Genomic DNA, 14,760 nt, shown 5'->3' on the forward strand with positions numbered 1-14,760 from the left:
CCCAAATTCATGTGTGGGAACTTAATTACCCAGTGATAGTATGAAGAGGTGGAACCTTCAGTCCTTGTCATAAGAGCAGAGCCCTCAAGTATAGGATTAGGGCCCTTAGAACTTGAAGGACTGGGTTCCTTCTCTTTCAGTCTTCTGCCAAGTGATGATACAATGAACCCCTTTGCTCTTCTGATCCTTCTGCCATGCGAAGATTCAACAAAAGGGTACTCACCAGACACCAAATGTCAGCACCTTGATCTTAGAATTCCTAGTCATCAAAACTGTAAAAATAAATTCCTGTTATTTAAAATTACCTATTATTTTGTTACAGTAGTTCAAATGAACTAAGACATCCATCAATGGTAGAATGGATGAATAAATTTGGTATATTCTTTATAAACAATATTTTATGGTGATGAGAAATTAAAATGTGTATATGTATTTATGTAAGTATATATACATATATATTCAACAGTAGAGAAGAATGTTAAAAGCATAATGTTGAATGAAAGAAGCAAATAACAAAGAATAGGCGCTGAATTTAGTTTTGCTTTGTTATTTCATGGCTTCTAAGGCATGTAGTGTTAACTGAACCTGGATAAGTTACATTGCTTATTTTGGCGATGGAGTTCCATGTATATATTACAGCTCTGTAGGAATGAAGCTCCCTAAGCAGTGCTACAGAAATCCTGATCTTCGTGGATGAAACTGCTATTAGTTAATCTATGATTACTCTTAGAAACATCATTGTGAATGGTGGTAATGATCACAAAATTATCTAGTTACAGGCATAAAATTCTAGAAAGATCATCACAACTGTGTCAATATGGGTAAAAAACAGAGATACTCAGAATGCCTTGGAAACATAAGCTCCTGTGAAGGATGGGAAGCTGGAAGATGTAGTGAACTATGGATGTTGAGTTGGCATAAGGACTGGGGATAGGACTGAAATGTTTGAAATGAGGAATTCAAATTAATTGGATTTATATGCTTAAGTGGCCAAAAGTCTCTATGTAATAAATGTTACAATTATAGCAATGGTATATCTACAATACAGAAATTTTGGAAACACCAGACTAAAAAATTATGGTCACCCCTAATTCCAAAACCAATGTGAATTAGACATTGTAAAACATCGGATTTAGGGATAATTGAGAGTCTTAAAATATATTTTGTCCTTCTAACTGTCAAGAACATGATTCAACAATTTATTCAAGGATAAATATGGCACTGGATACTCCCAAACTTCAGTCATGTTCATTACATAAGGACTGCAGAAGTTCAAAGTAAAGGATGGGGTTTTTCCAAGCTGCCACACTTGCTGTATGAAATCAGAGCCTCTGTAAGTCTTGTATTTTCTTGGGTAAAATGGAAATAAAATACCCACTTTGCCTTCTTCAAATGGTTAGCAAAGGAACCAAATCAGAAATGACTCTAACATGCTCTATAAAATGTAGTATGTCCTAAAAATACAAAAATACGGAAGGTTTTATCTCCATTATTATTATGCATAAGACACAGCATGAATAATTAAAAGACTTTCTGTCTTGCACTGTTTGTTTTATATTTATTATTCCTTTAAAAAATACAGATGTGGGGCTGGGGATATAGCTCAGTTGGTAGAGTACTTGCCTTGCAAGAACAAGGCCCTGGGTTCAAATCCCCAGTACCACAAAAAAAAAAAAAAAAAAAAAAAAAAATACAGATGTGATACAGATTCATTGCAAGGAATACAAAAAGAAGTGCATTTAAAAAATGGCAAAATATTCTCTTCTCTCAATTTCCTCCAGTAAAATAGCCTGTATTCCTAGGTTGTTTTAAATGCATATTCAAACTTATATTAAAACTTTGATTCATTTAACAAAAAAATGACAGTGACTATCTACTATAAGCCAGCTATTCTTTCTGGATGACAGAGATGTACCAGTCAATAAAACCAGGTCTGTACTCTCTTAGGTCTTATATTCTAAGGTAAGAAATTATAAATAATAAACCAACAATAAATATAATAATAAACCATTATATATTGATAAGTGCTAGGCAAAGCAACTAGGCAAAGCAAGTTGCTTTGAGACTGCATAGACATAAGAAAGAAGCATATACAATTGACTATTCCTTGGAATATTATTGGTGGTAGAAAAGAGATTGAAGTAGAATAGCTGTCCTTAGGTAGGATATGTAACGTGTAATGTATTTATATGATAAAATGTACTCAGAAATCATATTAAATTTTCATATAGCAGTGTGGTAGACAACAAAGCACATCATTGAATTAAAGGTAAAAGAGTGAAGTTTATTTTAGAATGCCATTTATTTACATTAGAAGCCAAGTCACAAAACATATTTCTTTATTAATATAAATATGTTCAAATAAATTGTGTGATGTTGGCAGAAAGGACATAAATGAAAATGGATACCTACTAGGAAAGGGAAGGGGCTTAGGGTTAGAGAATAAAGGAGAAATGATGACAAAAACAAACAAACAAAACATCTAGACTTTGCATAGACTCATGAGACATTCATACCAAGACTGTACTAATGAAAAGAAAACAGGAAAGAAAAGAAATAAAAAGGAAGGAAAAAATAATAATGAGAAGTGACTTGGTGGTCACTTTATATTATGTGATTAGAGAAAACTCTCCCAAAGGAGATACCTAGCTGAAATTTGAGTAACATGGAATTACTCATGAAAACATCAGAAGGAAGAGCACTCACAGCAAGCAGAACAGCTAGAAAAAGACTCTGTAGTAAGAATAAGTTCCAGCACACAGATATGCATAGATCTAAAATAATAATTTTATGACTTCTATTTGGGAGTATATGATAGATTGGATATCCAATAGGAATTGTGATTAAAATAATTAAAATTGCTAGATTAAAATTTATATGAAATAACATGTTAGAAAAATGGACAAATGGTAGGAACAAACAATTGCTAGAATGGAAAATCTGACCAAGAAATAAATGAACAGACATGTAATATTAAACCAAACTGTAATTTTAAAATCACAGTGCAAGGCAAATCCCACATTTGGTTAGGATGCAGAAAGTTATAGAATGTTGAAGTCAAGACAATGTCAATCTAACAGCTTGCTAGTGCTTCCAAAAGAAGCTGACCCCATCATTAAAATGTTTGAAGTCAAGTGATGAACTAAATCTAAAACTTCAACAAAGTCCAGGTCTTGCTCAACTTCGTATTAGTTTAACTGAGCTTACCACAGTAGTGGTAAAACAGTGGAAATAATATGACTTTTGGTGAGGGGTAAATATTTCAGTCTCTGTCATTCTTTTTTACACATACATTAAAAATTCAAGCTAGGAACCATGATATGTGCTTATAGGCCTAGCTGCATAGGAGGCTGTGACAGGAGGATCACTTGAGCCTAGGAATTTGAGGCTGCCATGGAAATTATAGAGAGAACTTATCTCAAAACAAAAAGAAACAAAACACATGAAGAAGAATCTCTTCTGAGTTTCTACATCCCAAACAGAACAAAATTATATGTGGAAAAAAAAGAGAAAATAAATAACAAAATAGTAGGCCCAACTATAACATTAATTACATTAAATGTGAACAGACTAAACTTTCCAATAAAAACGTAGATTGTCAGAGTTGATAAAAAGAAATTGTGATGGGTGGAAGATCTGTGTCTTTTTGTTTTTTATTTTATTTTATTTTTTGGTACCAGGTATTGAACCCAGGGGCAATTTAACACTGAGTCCCATCCCCAGCCCGTTTTCTTTAAAAAGTTATTTAGCAACACGGTCTCATTGAGTTGCTTAGGGCCTCACTAAGTTCCTGAGGCTGGCTTTGAACTCGCCATTCTTCTGCCTTAGCTTCCTGAGCTATTGGGATTACAGGTATGTGCCACCACGTCATGATTCATTTTTTGCAGGTGGATGTTCAGTTATTCCAACACTTATTGAAAGTTTATCTTTGTTCTCTTGCAACACCTTTGCTTGTTTATTAAAGAATCAGTTGTCCATGTTCATGTAGGACTATTTCTGAGCTCTCTATTCTGTCCCTTCATCTCTTTCATATTCTTTCATTAATATCAAATTGTCTTGATTATATAGCTTTATAGTGAGTATTGAAGACTGGGTATGTCAATCCTCTGACTTTATTCTTATTCTCAGTAAAGTCAGCTAGTGTTTTGCTTATCCCTATAAACTTTAGAAGCAGTTTATTCATAGTTGTGTGTTTTTAATTTCAAATTCTGTTAATTACTGATAGAGAACCAGCACTTATGGAAGAGCTACTATTTAAAAATTCACTTGAGTATTAACCCTGTATCCTGCATCCTATCTGCAATTGATTATTAGTTCCAGGAGGGTTTTTAAAAATTTTGAGATAAAAATAAATAATTATGGTATAATTCTACATAAATAATTATGTCATCTATGAAAAAATTACAGTAGGGTAGTATCCCAAACTGTATACCTTTTATTTCCTTTTCTTATTATATTATCTAGGTCTCCTAGTACAATGTTGAAAAGCAATGATGTAAGGGGAATCCTTATCTTGTTCCTGACTTTTGTGGCTAAGCCTTTCTACCATCATATGTAATATTTGGATTTTGTAAATATTCTTTTTTAAATTGAGAGGGTTTGCCTCTAGTTGTAGTTTGCTGACAGTTTTGATGGTGAATGAGTGCTATATTTTTTTCCAAAGCTTTCTGCATGTATGGATAAGATAATATGTCTTATTTTGGTAATTAATTTTTGAATGTTGAAGGAGTTTTGTATACCTGAGATAAAACCCACATGGTTATATTATATAATGCTTTTTTGTACATCATTGGCTTTGACTTGCAACTATTTTGTTGAGGGATCTTGCATCTATGTTCAGGAAGAAAATCAGTCTATAGTTTTCTTATAATTTTCTTGTTTGATATGAGATATTGGATAATGCTGGTCTCTAGAATGAGGAAGAATTCTCTCTGCTTTATTTTCTGAGAAAGATTATAGGGAAGTGGTATAATTTCTTCCTTAAATGTTTGGTAGAATTCAAAGTGAACCATGGTACTTTCTGTTTCAGAAGTTTACTTATTATGGATTCATTAATAGATACAGGCCTATTTGAATTGTGTATTTCTTTTTGTGTGATTTTTACCATATGCTCTTTCAAAAAAATTGTTTATTTCACTTACATTATCAATTGTGTGGACATAATGTTCTTCATATTATTTCTTTATTATCCTTTTAATATCTGTGGGACCTCTAGCAATACTCCTTTTTTCATTTATAATATTGGTAATTTGTTCTCTTTTTCTCTCCCCACTCCCTCTCTCTCTCCCCGTGTCCTCTGTACCTCTTACCAGTGACTTATCTATGTCATTGACTTCTTCAAAGAACAAGCTGTTGATTTTGTAGACTTTTCTCCATAGGTTTTCCTCTTTTCAATTTAATTGATTTCAGTTCAAATTTTATTATTTATTTTCTTCTGTTTAGTTTTCATTTTTTTTAGTTTTCTAAGATGGATGCTTAGATTATTGATTTTTTAATTCTTTTTTCTAATATATGCATTCAATGATGTAAATTTCCTTTTAAGTGCTGCTTTTGCTGTATTCTACAAATTTAGATGTTCTATTTTCATTTTCACTTAGTTCAAAGTATTTTTAAATTTTTCTTGAGATTTCTCATTTGATTCATGTGTTATTTAGGAGTGTATTGTTGAATATTGAAGTATTTTAAGGGTTTCAACTCTCTTTCTGTTATTGATTTCTAGTTTAATCATTTTGTTATCTGAGTAAACCTTGTATGACTTATATTATTTTAACTTCTTAAAGATGGAAATTATGGCCCAGAATATGAACTATGTTGATGAATATGTCATTGTTTGCTTGAGAAGAATGTGTAATTTATTATTGTTTGATGAAGTAGTCTATAGCTGTTGATTATAACCAATTAACAATGCTCTTAAGTTCAAATATGTACTTACTGATGATCTGCCTGCTGGATTTGTCCATTTCTTATAGAAGGATAATAAAATCTTCAACTGTATTAGTGAATTTATCTATTTCTCCTTGTAGTTCTATCAGTTTTTGACTCAAATATATTGATATTTCATTATTAGATGCATACATTTGAAAGTTTGTCATGTTTTTGAATATTAATCCCTTTATAATTACATAACGTTCCTCTCTATTCCTAATAAATTTCTTTGTTCTCATGCCTGCTCTGTCTGGTGTTAGTATAATTATTTGCATTTTCTTTTGATTAGTGTTATGGAATATCTTTCCATTCCTTTATTTTAAAATTATACATGCCTTTATATTAAAAATGCGATTCTCATAGTCAACTTATAGTTGGATCCTGTTTTTTTTCTGTTTATTTTGTTAACCTCTTTCAATTGTTACATTTAGAACGTTAGCTTTTAAGATGATTATTGATATATTTGAAAGATATGTACTGTAGTTTTTTACTATATTCTATTTGTTGCCCTTATTATTTTGTTCCTACTTTTGTTTTACAGATTTTTTTTTTTTTTTTTTTTGTCTTTTGTATTTCTTTGCATACATGTGGTATTGGGGATTAAACTCAGGGACTTACTCATGGGAGCCAATCACTCTACTAGTAAGTGGCATTTGCAGCCCTCTCTTTCGTCAGGTTAATTGAGCATTTCATAAAAATCCATCTTCTCTCTTTTCTTAGCATATTAATTATAATTTTAAAAAACTTTTCTTAGCTATGACCCTGTAGTTCAGAGTTCACATGTATAAATAATCCAACTTTGCTTTCAAATAATACTACAATACTTCATGAGCAATGAGAGTATCTTATAATAACCAAATGTTCCCAATTTCTTCCTCTAATCCTTTATGTCATTGCTGTCATTTATTTCACTGATACATAAAGATATGAAATCATGTATGTGCATAAACATACATAATCAAATATATTGTTGCTATTATTATTTTAGACAAACTGTAATCTGTTGGATAAGAATAGGCAAAAATGCAAGTTTTTGTTTATCATCACTTATTCATTATCCAATGTTTTTACTTGTTTTATGTAGATCTGTTTCTGACATATGTCATTTTTCTTTACTCTGAGGAACTTCTTTAATGTTTTTTTCAAGGCAGGTCTACCAACAACAAATTCCCTCAATTTTTGTTTGAGGAAATACTTTTTATTTCATCTTTACTTTGAAAGAATAATTTAAAAGGGTAGATAGTTCTAGGTTGATGTTTTTTCACTCTTATTTTCTCTTGTTTGCAAAGCTTTTGCGTTGAAGTTGGATGAAATCTTACCTTTGCTGTAATATAGGTGAGGTGGTTTTCCCCCTCTGGTTTCTTTCAAGATTTATTCTTTTCTTTCCTTTCTTATACTGAGGATTGAACCCAGGGACACTTAACCACTGAACCACATTCCCAGACCTTTTTTATATTTTATTTAGAGACAAAGTCTCACTGAGTTTCTTAGGGCCTCACTCTGTTTCTGGGGCTGACTTTGAAATAGCCATCCTCCTGCCTCAGCCTCCTTAGCTTCTGGGATTACAGGCATGCACCACCATGCTCAACTCAAGATTTATTCTTTTTTTCTTTGATTTAATGAAGTTTAAAAACATGCCTTCCTGAAGCTTTATTGTTATTATTTGTTTGTTTTGTTTGGTATTTATTCTGTTTTGTGTTTGAGATTCCTGGTTCTATGGTTCTCATCTGACATTAATTTGGGGGGAAATTCCTAGTGATTATTTCTTCAAATACTGCTTCTGCTTCTTTCTTTCTTTTCCTTGTGCCATTCCCATTAAGCACATGTTATGCCTTTTGTAGTTGTCCCACAATTTTTGGAAATGCTGCCCTGTTTTTTATTTTATTTTTTTTTTCTTCTCTTTGCTTTTCACTTTGGCAGTTTCTACTGTCATAGCCTTAAGATCAGAGACTTTGAGGAGAGAACATGGTGGAACAGATTTAGGCAGCAAACCACAATCTGTCCTCAGCTCAGAAAGGAAGCAGCGAAATAACAGCTAACTGGAGAGGAAGGTGACAGAGTAAATACTCTAAAACTCAATATTCAGAAGCTCAGGATGTGCAAGGACTTAGAGTTGGGTTACTGGAGCAGAAAATAATAGAATTCCTTGACCCTGAACCCTGAGCAGGGTGTGGGGGAGGGGTAATGAAGAGAGAAAGAGGAAAAGAAAAGCCCAGAAGCTTACTTCTTTAATAGCTGGAAAGAAAAGCAGACCAAGTTAAAATGTGACAGGAACAGCAGAGACAGTGAAGGAAATCACAGTTTAAAGCTGTGCCAAACAGGGCAGCCATTTGTAGAGTTCATAGCCAGCCTCCCTAGAAGAAATTAAATCAACATAGCTTCTCCCTGCCTTCAGATAGTAATAAATAAAACCAGAGGGAGTACCTCTGAAATGGGTTGTCTCACTAAATCGTCTAGAAGGAATTTGTAGAGGGATTGCTGCTAGCTGAAAGTTACTTGAACCTCCTCCCCTCACTATGGACAAGGGCAGTGAGGAGCTGACCCAAGGGCAAATCACTCCTGGGGAGTACCAGCCCTAGTGAAGACCTCCCCACAGCCTCCATAGGAGCTCAGGCCAAAATAGGCCACCTGACATTCTACCACCATCTTGGTGATGGTCAAGAGCCAGTGAGTTGCACCAGCCAGGGTAAAGTCTTCACTGCCACAGGCAGCCCACAGTCTGCATCCACAGTTCCTACAGTTACAGACAGTCACCAATGCTTTAATAGTGGCCCGCACAGAGTCATCCCAGTCAAGGGTATCATGTGCCCATAATTCACAACTCTGGGCAGTATGAGCTTAGACAGAGGTGGGTCAAGGTGCAACTGACACTCTATCCCAGTCAGAGGGATGGTATCCTGGTGATCTAAATCAGCCATGGTGTATGCTTCTACAACACAGACTACCTATAGAAGCTCATAATGATAGGTTCCACAATTTCAGAGGCCACCAAGCTCTATGTCACTTTAACGAAGGTCCTATGAAGGGTAGCAGGCACTCAGTGTCCCACATTAATCAGCAGCAGCCCTGAACCCTGCATCCTGTGCCCCTGAACCCAACAGAAATAGTCAGAAGATGTAGCACAGCACCTTCAAAAGATGCAGGCATGGGCTCCTAACAAACAAGAATTGGCTGATGAGAAATCCATAACCACCAGGGAAGTAGCCCCTGTGCACACCACCTGTAGGAGGATCCATAGCTGTAAGTCCTAGAATTGCCAGTTAACTTAATTCTCATTCAGATGCATGGACCCTCAGAAGGAAATTCCTGAGGATAACGTCAAGCAGCCAGCAGAAAATCTTATGCATGCACAATAGCAGTACACCCCACAAAGGGACTTACAGGAGCATCCCCAAATGACCCACCACTGTGAAGTATGCCTAGATACAAGCCCACTGACCTGTGACTTGTGCACTCTGGATAGGGTAAGGAGCCATATTCCTCCCACCCATGGACCATAAAAGCACCACATCAAACAGAATACAATACCTTAAACTTAGACTGCCATGCCTTGCACACTCTAAAATATATATAAGGTAACCCACACTGAATTTTACAGTGCTGCATACACAGAGCTTTTCTTAGGAATTTACACAAGATGACACATTCTAATGCGGAATAACTGGGCTGCTAAGTCACAGACAATTAAAGACCATCTCCTGCTTTTTCTGGGTACCCAACAGAAAGGTACCGAAACACACCAAATATAGGAAGGGACCTCCTAGAATTGTATTAGAGGTGAACTGGTGTAATCATTACCTCCATAACAAGGAAACATAGAGGTAAAGCTGCAGAGTGGTGGACATCTTCTAAAGATTCCAAATCCTGATGAAGCCAACTCAGAAATACTCAATAAGAAATTTCTCCATCTTAGCATGGATTATTATTCATACATAGCTTTAGCATTTTACATGCATGTCTTTTCATTTTGAATAAACATATGTCTCATTATTTAATATTGTGCTCTTTACCCATTTTATTGTATTTTTTAATAATGTTTTAAAGCTTTGACTGGAATCACTCTTTGTTTCCCTAGCTCAGGTTTTCATTTGCTTCTTAGTCTCTTTTTCTTCTTGTATTATCTGCTCCTGGCTTAAACCACTCAGCCCATTTTTTCTTTTTTTTTAAACTTTGATTATATTTTATTCTCCTTTTTTTTTTTTTTTTTTTTTTTTTGAGGTGAAAAGATTCCAAATTATTTTATTTGAATCTTTTTTTGGTCGATTTTTAAAATTGTTCTGTTTAGTTATACATTATTCATTGTATACAAATGAAGTGCAACTTTTCATTTCTCTGACTGTACACAATGCAGAGTCACACCATTCCTGTAATCATACATGTACATAGGGTAATGATGTTTGTCTCATTTCACCATCTCTCCTTCCCCTTACCCCTCCCCTCCTCTCATCTCCCTCTACACAATCCATTGTTCCTCCATTCTTTGTTTATCCCCTCCCCTAACCCAAGAGTGTTAAATATTGCTTTTGATTTTAATTAATGTAACACATACACTATGTATAAAACAGCAAATATTATTAAAATATTTATTGTATGTATAGTACCTCTCTGCCCCACTCCTCACTTTTCCACATTCTCTTCCCCAAGTTAATACCTTGGGGAATTCCCCAAGGCAATACCTTTAACTCCATTTCTGGTATTCCTTCTGGTTTTTATATGCCCCCATTTCCCTATCTCCAAATTTCTAATTATCTGGTTCATTCATTCGTTGTTGACATTACCTTTTGACTTTCTGTTATGGTCATAGGAGTGATGGAGAGGATTTAACTCTGGTATACTTTTGTTCTCTCTCTTTTCCTTCTTCCTCAAAGGGTCAAAATACACATTTTGGTTAAATTAACATGAATTGTTCACATTATTGTTGTCTGTCCAAATTTTAATACCAGATCATTGTCATATACCATGATTGCATTTTTTACAAAAATCCTACAGTCAATAATAATTTTCTCTTTTTATAATTTTACATATTTTTTTAAAGCCTGGATTGCTATTTCTTCTCACATCTTTCAATAACTTTTCATTACAGTTTTTCCCAAGGTCAGTTTCATCAACTAATCTATCAATTTGAGAGTGTGTGTGTGTGTGTGTGTGTGTGTGTGTGTGAGAGAGAGAGAGAGAGAGAGAGAGAGAGAGAGAGAGAGAGAGAAAGAGAAAGAGGGGGGTGGCGGGAAAGAGAGGCTCTTCCTGGAGACATTCATTCTATCCTCTTGCTGCTGCAGGACTGTGATCCTAGGACTTGCTTTTGCTTTCATTCTAGGTATTCCTTCCAGTTTTATCTAGATTTGAAAGACCGATTTCCGGACCCCACATCTTCCTCTCTGCTAGTAGAATATGCAAGAAGAAGGGTGACAGCCTTACTGTGTATGACATTTGAGATGCTCTGCTCTGATCTGGAGCACAGTTCTCGTCCTAGGATCTCTGTCATTGGGGATTTCTTTCACTTCTCTCTCTTGTTGAATCTACTATTTTCTGCATCCCATATTTTCATCTTTTCTCACTTTACTCCCCCTTTTTAGAGTAAACTATATCTTACTAGCTTCTGAGGAAAAGTACATGGGAAATAAATGTCTGTGGGAACTTGCATGTCTAAAAATGCGACCTTCATGCTTTGTTGTTAACTTTATGTGGTATAGTATTTTAGAAAGGAAATACCAATTTTTTGGCATTGCCTTTAGACTCTCAAATTGCTTTTTTTAAAAATTATTATTCATATTTTTACAGACTGCGTTTTGATTCATTGTACATAAATGGGGTACATCTTTTTGTTTCTATGGTTGTGCATGATGTAAATTCAAACCCCTGCTCCCTCCCTCTCATTTCCTTCTGTGTAATCTAAAGTTTGATATTATTCTTTTGTATCTTTTCTTTTTCTCTCTTTTCTTTGCCCAATTTTTCTCTCCTCCCATATTCAACCACTAAAACATAATCATAATTTTACCATCTTTAATTACTAATAATATCTCAACCTACATCAGAACATTACTACAATTTTATACCCAGATTAGAGGAACCATTAAAAAAAACCTTTAATAAGATTTTCCCCCCTCTTGGGCTTATTTGTATATGGTTTTTCTCTGAGATAACTGTAGTTAATAGGGTTTAATATCTTCTCTCAAAGTGATAATGATATTGGGAACAACAGAAGATACATGTTGAGTAAGAGTATCAATATTGGCCCAGCACAGGACACTTAAGAGAAAGAAGCTCACTAAATAGTCCCTTGAAAAAAAGTAGAAGAGATTTTCATCTCATGAGATAGAAATACACATAATCAATATAAAAAAGCAAGGGAATAAACTACTCCAACCATCCCACAACACTTGAACAACTGATTCCATTGATAGCACAGTAGAGAAAATGTTAGAGAAAGTAAGTTCATAGTTAATATATCAAATAAAATAAAAGAAAATGTAAGGACTGAACTTAGAAAATATATAAAATGAAAGATAATTTCAAAAAAGAGAGAATCTGAAGAAGGACTAAACAGAAATCCTACAAATGAAAGACTCAATAAATCAAATAAAAAATTCAGTTAAGAGTATCATCAATAAATTAGATCACATGGAAAACAGATTCTCAGGTCTTGAAGACAAAGCATATAATCTTGAAAATAAAGTTAACAATAAATAAAAGATGTTAAGAGACCATGATCAGAATGTATAAGAAATCTGGGAAAGCATTAGGAGACCTAATCTAAGAATCATTGGTGTAGATGAAGAGATGAAGGAACTAAAATACAGACTAAATGAATTCACAATCACTCAGCAAGATAAAGATTAAAAAAAAAAACTCTCTAAGACACATTATAAGTAGAATGCCTAATATATAGAATAAAGATAGAACTTTAGAAGCTGTAAGGAAAAATGGTCACATTTAGAGGTAAGCCAATTAAGACTCCAAGTAATTTCTCAGCCCAGACCCTAAAAGCAAGAAGGACTTAGAATAATATATTCAACAAAACTATTCTTCAGAATTCTTCAGCTTTTCATAAGCATAAACTAAACGAATTCATAATCACTAAATCAGCACTATAAAACACACTCAGTAAAAGATCTCATGCAGAAAAAGAAAAAATAAAAACCAGAGCCAGGGTAGGAATTAATCTCAAAGGAGAATAGTCATTAAGAGAGATTCAATTCTGAATTAAAAATTAGAAAAAAATCAAAATAGTAGGAAAAAAATCATCTCTCTATAAGCACACTAAAAGTAAATGGTCTAAACTCTCTGATCTAAAGATATAGATCAGCAAAATGAATTGAAAAACAACATCCAACCATATGTTGTTTATAGGAAACTCACCTTACAGGCAAAGACATATCAAGCTGAGGGTGAAAGGATGGAAAATAAGTGAATAAATAAACACATCATGCAAATGGAGATCAAAAATAAGTAAGTTTAGCTACTCTCACATCAGACAAAGTAAACTTCAAGCCAAAATTAATCAGAAGAGACAAAGTTACTTCATAATGGTTAAGGGAATCATCCAAAAACAAGATAAAATGATTAAATATTTATGCCACAAACATTAGTACACCTACTTACAGAAAACAAACCCTTCTCAATATAAAGAATTAAATAGACCACAGTACAATAATACTGAATGATTTCAACAAACCTCTCTCATCATTAGATGGGTCATTTAAACACAAACTAAGTAAAGATTCTTCAGAACTAAAAAATACTCTTAATCAAATAGATTTAACAGACATTTATGGAATATTTAATCCATCATCAATTGAATTCACTTTCTTCTCAGTGGCACATGGAACACTCTCTAAAAGAGATCATATTTGAGGACACTAAAACAGTCTTAGCAAATGCAAAAAATAGAGATAATTCCTTGCTGCACTGGGGACCATGCTTTCAACACAAGACTCTGGGAGACATTCCAAATCAAATCAAAGCAGTGGTCGTGACACATCCTCACTTCAGTATTTTGTTTGTTTCTTTTGGGTACTAAGAATGGAACCTAGGGGAACTGAACTACTGAGGCACATCCAGCCCTTTAATTTTTTTCTTTTTTCATTTTGAGACAGCATCTCGCTAAATTGCTTAGAGCTTGTGAAATTGCTGAGGTTGACTTTGAACTTGTCATCCTCCTGCCTCAGCCTCCTGAGCTGCTAGGATTATAGGTGTGCAGCATCCATGCCCAGCTTAACCTCATATTTTATAAAATGGAATATTAATTTTAATTGACAATCTCAACCTATCTGATACTTTATAAGAATTAAATTAGAATTTAAGATTACCAACTGAAAATAATATAAATTATAGCAGAGAGCATTTTTTACTGTTGGAATACATTTCTCTCTCTCTCTCTTTTTAAGAGTTAAGTCCCAAGTTCACAGCCTTAGAAATTGGGAAATTCCTAGCTAAATTTTTCATGTCAATAGTGTCCCCTGAAACATTTTAAGAAATGTTTTCAGAAGGAATTAAAAGATGAAAAGAAGTTCTTCAACTTCCTGGTCTTGGGGTAGAAGTAGAATATCTCTACCCCACCCTCCACTACCAAAATAATAATAATAATAATAATAATAATACTTCTTAGAAAATACAAAGTTCTTTCTTTGAGTGGATGTTTGTGGACCAGATCTTCATTTGATTCCATACATATTTTGAAGGAAAGAGAAAAAAATACTTTTATTTCCTTTTTGTGATGATGATAGTTTTTATTGATATATTACCTGCTAATAAGAAAAAATAATAGAACCTATGATCATCCAACTCTTTTCTCTTTACAGTTCCTTTTATGGAACCAAAAGTTTCAACATATTTAAT

The sequence above is a fragment of the Sciurus vulgaris genome (genome assembly GCF_902686455.1).
Source record: "Sciurus vulgaris genome assembly, chromosome: 6".
Classification (NCBI taxonomy): domain Eukaryota; kingdom Metazoa; phylum Chordata; class Mammalia; order Rodentia; family Sciuridae; genus Sciurus; species Sciurus vulgaris.